The 7257-nt window shown below is 31.4% G+C and overlaps 1 long non-coding RNA gene across 1 annotated transcript; it reads left to right on the top strand.

Annotated features, from left to right (window-relative positions):
• Window positions 1-4425: 4425 nt before the first annotated feature.
• Window positions 4426-6831, top strand: LOC139872642 (uncharacterized). Its single transcript, XR_011767121.1, has 3 exons — window positions 4426-4658; window positions 5145-6253; window positions 6522-6831. It is a non-coding gene; the product is annotated as an uncharacterized lncRNA (long non-coding RNA).
• The last annotated feature ends 426 nt before the right edge of the window (window positions 6832-7257 follow it).

The following is a 7257-nucleotide window of genomic DNA, read 5'->3' as shown; positions in this document are numbered from 1 at the left end:
GAAGGTTATAATCAAAAGATAACGTATGACTTATGCGAACTTCACCGCTACTCACGGTCGTAAGTGAATGATGTCTAGGTTGCCATTTATGGGAATAGCTTGAGGATCTCGAATGACATGACTTAGATTCTGGTCAAAAGTCCTGGGCCCTCGATTACATCTGGTCATTCCTGACTTATTTGATAGCAATGAAGTTTGAGTAAAGTTGTACAACGTCTTGCTAAAGATTATAACCCGAACTTTCTAAAATTGGGAAGTTACTATAAATGATAACTTTCCATAAATGGTAAACTTCCAAAAATAGTAACTCTTTTAGTAAACCATCATCATTAGTATAGTTATTATATACTTATGTCTATTAGGCAATATCTGATCATACATTCTATCTCTAGGTTGAGATCTCGATCACGTCCGTTCCGTTCAATTCATTCTTTTGTGGAATAACTCTTCTGTGCTACTAAGGTGAACTTCATAGCCCCGCTTTTACATATTTTAATGTATTTTATAAATCTTGGGGTGAGACGCATGCTTACTTTTAAATGATTTACAATTTAGACACAAGTGCCTAAACTTTTTGATATGCAACCTCGTGAGACTTTTGTTAACTTGTATTGATTGTATCTTTACATGCAAATCCCCACCATATTATCCTTAAAAACTGGAATTGAAATGTTGCAAGCTTAATTATTGTGGGTATGCCTATTGAGAGTGACATCTCTACCCATTGACCGATCGTCAAGGGGGTACATAATAATGATTACCGACACACGCGCAGTGTCAGGGGTTTATGTTTAGCTCGATATTATAACTCATGGCATATTGATATTTTGATGTTTTGAACTAAATCTTTTTGGTCTAAAACTTTATTGATTATTAAACCTATGATGTTCACTCAACCATTGTGTTGACATTTTTAAGCATGTTTGTCTCAGGTGAAGAATAGCTTATTTGCTGCCATATGTTGCTTTGCTAGCTGATGCATTGAAGTCCACATATTTATGTCTTAGCATTTGTTAGACAATTATTAATTACATTTGGGTTTATCATGTAAAACATTATTTCGTTTCCGCTGTAATAAAATTATTGTTTTTATAAAACGTCTCATTTAGAGTCGTTCTCGCTCATATACTTGTGTTGATATATTGTGAAGTCATAGTTACTCCGGCCCTATTTGGGGGTATGACAATAAGCTATTATAATTTATCTTCGTTGTATAGAATGTTGAGTAGTAGCCGTTGATGTTGAAACATTGGTGTCTGGAGTGTTACCTAAAGTATTAAGAAGCATTTAAATGGCTTCAATATTTAAGAGAGTTATGCTGTTAGATAAGTAAAACTTAATGGTAAAACAACTATTGGTTGTAATGATAGTTCATATACTACTTACTATAGTAAACAGTAAATGGAATGGGAGACTGTGTAAACGGTTGGTAATTTGACACCGTATTGTAGAAAAGATTACCAACATTCAAAGAGTTAAAGTTGTTGACATTTTCTTTTCCTCATGTTGCTCGAGAAATAGGAGACCTTGCAACTTTACGTGCAGTTTGTTGAGGTTTTTTTACTACCTGTTTGTATATGCAATTGTTTAGTATGATATATATGAATAAAATTAGCATTAGTTGTTGAGTATATTAGAGTTACCTTATTCATTTGTTAAGGTGTTGGGTATGTTTTCTGTTTGTTCATGAATCCTTGTACATCTTTGATTGTCAATATAAGCCTTCCTATTTCGTCTTGCAACAGCAGGAATTTGAACTTTGTTTCAAATAGTAGACAAAAAACACCAGTTAGTGTTAATATTTGACTAAAATTGAATACTTATGAATCAAAAATGCAAAAAAAATTAAAAGAAAATAATTAAAGACATTGTAACCTTCATTGTTAATTTGATGTGGATATAACCAAGGTTGTAAAAGTCGCGAGTCGGGGACGCATCGATCGAGACCTAGGAAAGACTCATCGGCCGAGTCGGGGACGCATCGGTGACGCGTCGGATGTTGACCAACGTTGACTTTATTCATAATTCCTTAATATATATTTATTTATATAAAAAATAGCTGATTGTGTACCGTAAATTTCTTAAATAAGAACTTGAATTTATAAACAATCAAACTTCAAACTCAATTAATGTTACCGAGTACTTAATCAGCAAGGACACAAAGAAAAGAGCGTTCAAAAAAATGAAAACAAACCCCAATTATAAAACATATAAAATCTTGTCGAAACTTTCATTGATTTTGACCGACTTTGATCTACTTTGACCGTCTTTGACAGACTTTGACCGAATTTTTTGCTTTGACCGTCTTTTAAGACGTTTTTAGAAAAAACGGGACGGAGAACCCAAAAAAGCACCACATCGGCCGACGCATCGGCCGACTTTTACAACACTGGATATAACTGATGATTTTCTTGTATTTCAGCAAATGGTGCTCTCTTTTTTCCTTTAACATTGCTGCTTGAGGTTTGATCGCAGAAAGTTCCATCTTTGGTGAGTTCAAAAGTTGATTTTGATGATGTTGGTTTCATTTGAATGCAAACACGACTTCATATGTTGAAGAATAGGTGTGTTGTATATGTTATTGCCTTGTAAAATCTGCAGAATATTGTAATTGAAGAATTAGGATATCTTTTTGAGATTAAAAATGAAATTATTTAAATTCCCTTCAATTGTGGCTAAAACTTAGGAAATATCAACTTAAAAAAATTATAAGGAAATGATAATGATAGTTAAATTTTCTTTTATTTTGTATTTAAGTTTCACAATTATAATTAAAATTTTGAAACATGTACTCCTTATTGTAATCATGGTCTATTATGTTTACCTTATTATTACAAAATTCCAAATCTATAACACAAACGATTAAAGCCAAAAATAGGCTACAAACTAACACAAATGTACCGATGTCGCCCACAAACTCATTTTCGTCCTACTGTCGCCTACAAACTTTCAAAAAGTGTACCAATGTAAACAAAAATGACTTGCTACCGGTTAAGCCGGTTAAAAATGATATCAAATCAACACGTGTCGTTCGTGTATTGGATCTTAATTTTTTTTTTTTTTTTAAAAAAAAATTATCAGGTCAAATTTAGTATTCAACAGGTCAAAAATACAAAATGTTGATATTAGCACATTTTTAGAAAGTTTGTAGGCAACAGTAGGACGGAAATGAGTTTGTGGGCGACATCGGTACATTTGTGTAAGTTTGTAGCCTATTTTTAGCTTTAACCCTAACACAAACTGCATTGATGATATGTAACAATGGTCTACATGCACCAAATTGTAGTACTATAATGTAAGATGCTTAATATATCTATCGATATTTGATACTATTGTCGATGACACAACTTGTAGAACATTGAAAGTTAATGCTATATTGTCTTAAATTATTGTCGATGACACAATTTGTAAAACATTGAGAAGTGAATGCTAAATTGTATTAACTAGTTATTGAACCCTCGCTTCGCGCCGGAGGTTCGATTTCCGGGAGTTCGATTTTTAATGTATTTTATTGCGTTTAGTAAAATTATTTTGTGGCTAACGATGATGTCGTTGAAGAGCAACTCGAGTCGAACTAAAAGGTATAACACGTGAGAGATTTAAATGTTATTTTAAATTAACAATATATGTGCATCTCCGCATTTCGCTATGGAATTGTCGACTTTTAAAAATTTAACGCAAAATCAACGTGTATGAAAAGTACCCCAAATATTTAACGTTTTTTAAAAAGCGTCCGTTTTGCGTATAGCTAGTGACATTGTGTTCCTAAAATTATTTCGAGTTTAACGATGGTGTTAGAAAAATTTAACTCGTTGCGAGCGAGAAGATATGACCCGTTGAATATTTGGGTGGAGTTTATTTAAGATTTTTTTATAAAAATGGTTATTTAACACTTTACCCCCTGTTTGAGGGGTCGATTTGAAGTTTTCAAAAAAATGTGGGGGTCTGGTAAAATGAAATTTAGTTAAAATTAAAAATAAAAACAAAAGTGAAAAGTCAAAAATGCCCCCAATACTATTCTTATTTTTTTTTGTCTATTAGTTAATATGTAAATAAATAAATGTAGTGCTATCATGTAGTGTTATCGTTGAAAGGGTAATCTTACAATACAATGCTTTTAAATTGCCATTTAAATAACATCACTTTATAATAAAAACTCTACCTTAAAAAAAATTTTATGAACACTTGGCACTATCTCATAATAATAATTATCTTAATTCATTTTAATTAATTAAAATTATAAAAAAAAGCCCGAAGATGTTAATTGAGTTAATTTTTTTCCTTTAATTGATGAATGATTTTAACACACCTTTTTTAATCCTCACATATCTATTTTAAACTTTTAATACTGAATTTCTGTTTAAACTTTTAATACTGAATTTCTGTTTAAACTTTTAATACTGAATTTCTGTGTGAGGATAAAAAGTGTGTGGGATTTTCTCCTTCACAAATCCAATAAACCCTAAACTGTATGACCGTATTTCAATTGGCTTGCACGCCATCAATACGTTGGCGGATTTTAAAGTTTTTTATCTGAATCATTGTTACCGATTGAAGATGTGGGCAGAAATTAAGGTTTTAACCTTGCCACCGCTGCTGTAGCCACCGTCGCTGCCTTTACTGCTATTGCCGTCATTTCCAGCGCTTCATGGTATTAGGTCAGTAAAATTTGTTTGCTCTGTATTCAATTTCCGTTGTCTTAATCGTTGGTTACTAGCAAGGTTAGTTCCGTTATGTTTTTAGTGCTTTCTGTTTATAATTAATTTGAATGTTGGAGTTAATTATTATAGGTGTTAGATTTGAGGTAGAATTAGGTATTTGTCAGATCTTGAATTTGGGTTGGAGTTAGTTCAAGAAATGATTATGGATCATATTCTTTTTAATATATGTTGTTTATTGTTTATGTTTGTCCTTTTCATTTGGTAGGTCTATATTTATGTAATGAGAAGCTTTCGTACATAGTTTGATGTTTAATTTTTCGAATGTCTTATTACTTGAGCTGAAGTTGTTATAGAACCCCATGGGAGCTGAAATATCCTTCTTTTTTAGTTTTAATGAAATTAGAGTTTTTGTTTTATCCTTCTAACATATTCGATTTGATTTTGATCTGAGTAAATATATGGTTTATTGATGCATATTTGTAGTTCAGATACTAACAAGCTGCATTGGTATAAGATTAGTAAGAATAGAGTGTGACCACTAAAGTCTTATTCGAAAAAAGACTGAATTCCAAATAGAAGAAGGTGAAACTCTGAGTGAAGATCAATTTTCTTATGAAATTATTGGAGTTGTGTTTGCTGCTCAAGACACTACAACGAGTGCATTTGACTTGGATGCTCACGTACCAGTATGATCACTTAAAACTATATCGTAGTAGACAAAGTGTACAATTCTTTGTCAAGAAAATAACAAACACCCCTTGGTAAGCAAATGTCTGTCATCCTGTATATGGTTCACATTTCCTTTTTTTCATCCCTTTTGATTATCAGAAACTAAATGTGAACTATTTTTGTTGGCAATAAAACAACTTTATAAGATATTAAGTGAAGAATTGAGAGGAAAGAAAAGAGGGTAACCGAACTACAATTTGCGGCATGATGGGATGTTGAAGAAATTAAATCCAGTAACTACTTTAAACCCTGGTAATTACATCTGTTTGATGTAGATGGTGTGATAAAAAAAAGTATGATACCCTTGAATAATGTATGGCAAGTGAATGTTATATATTGATTTAGTTCATGATCTTGATTACTTTATTTCGTAAGAACTAACAAGCTCTTTGTGTTTGCCTTTCTTGAGCTATAGGGTTCACATACTCTTCGTGTTTAAAGTTCATGAACAAAGTATGGTTTATATAGTTACACTCCGTTGCCAAATGGTTTGTCAATTAGGTTCAGAGTCACCTTTGTGGATTGGTCTTGATTTCTGGTCTTTTAAATTCATGTGTTATATCGATTGAAGCTTTGTTTTTTTGAATTATAACTTTTAAATGCTTTGATTATTGCCGTAATTTATACGTTTATATCATAACCAATGCCACCCACATAATTTATTTCATATTGAAATCCCATTACCTGTTAGATGAACTGAAATGCACCAGTGAATCTATCTATCACTCTCTCATAATCTGCAAACACACTTTTAACATTTGGGTGACGGTTTATAAATGGCGGGTCTCAGAATCTAATAAATTTACAGCACGTATGCTTTTGGAAAGACTGCAGCTCTTGGTGACCAGCTCCAGGCATTAAAGGTATTATTTTTTTTTTTTTTTTTTTTTGATTAATTAGATATTGTCAAAACCATATACGCTATTATTTTTATAACTTACAGGAGTTAATGATAGTTATAATTTGTAATCAGTTTTTATGTTGTTATTTATGTATGATTGATAGTTATTGAGTTACAATGTCCAGTTTTGATTCTTTAACCAGTTTGTATTTGTATATGAATGTTAGAACACATTTACTTGCTTGAGCAAAATTACACATAGTGTTCTAACATTTTTACTTGCTTTTCAGGTAGTTTCAAGAAGGTTGCTAGAATCAAACCGGACTATACCTCATTTATTATTAACTACAGTTATTAAAAGTTTATATATCGAGTTTACATAACTTTAACTTTGCCATTGTGTAGAAAAAGTATGTTACTACGGTTTTAAGAACACATTTTGGAATTGAGTTATTTTTTTATTTTTTTGTAAATGAGGTGCGATCGTATTGTATAGATTTGTGAGTGGTTTTTTCCGGAATACTTGTAATGCAGTTGTAAAACCAAACTGCAGCTGCTTTCTAACTTGCTCATGCACCTCACTTATGTATTAATCCTTATGTATCCAATTTGTATACTATAGTTTGCTTACAAATGATTGAAAGCCATCCACAGATCCACTATACATTCATGTATATGTATATGTATATGTATATGTATATGTATTATATGATATATATAAAAGTTACCGGTTTACTTTTAAAAAAAGATAAATTAAATAAACATAGATTTGATTCAAGTTATCATTATAGCTTGAATTTGTGCGAACAAATTAAACCAGTTTTATGGATTTGTAAGTCATGATTTGCATCCTCTCTTTTGCTTTCATTCTTGCAGAAGAAGTTTTAGGAAAGATTTTAGTTTAAGTATCCACTAATATTTTGTAAGGTTTTGTATTTCTAGACTATGTTTTGATTGTACTTTAAAATGTGGTTGTTTTGAGTATTCGCTAAAACATTGTTGTTTTCTGCTTTGTCGAACTTGATG

Source organism: Rutidosis leptorrhynchoides, chromosome 10, assembly GCF_046630445.1.
Source record: "Rutidosis leptorrhynchoides isolate AG116_Rl617_1_P2 chromosome 10, CSIRO_AGI_Rlap_v1, whole genome shotgun sequence".
NCBI classification, from domain to species: domain Eukaryota; kingdom Viridiplantae; phylum Streptophyta; class Magnoliopsida; order Asterales; family Asteraceae; genus Rutidosis; species Rutidosis leptorrhynchoides.
Note: the sequence above shows the minus strand (reverse complement) of the source record. Positions and strands in the feature narration are given on the sequence as shown.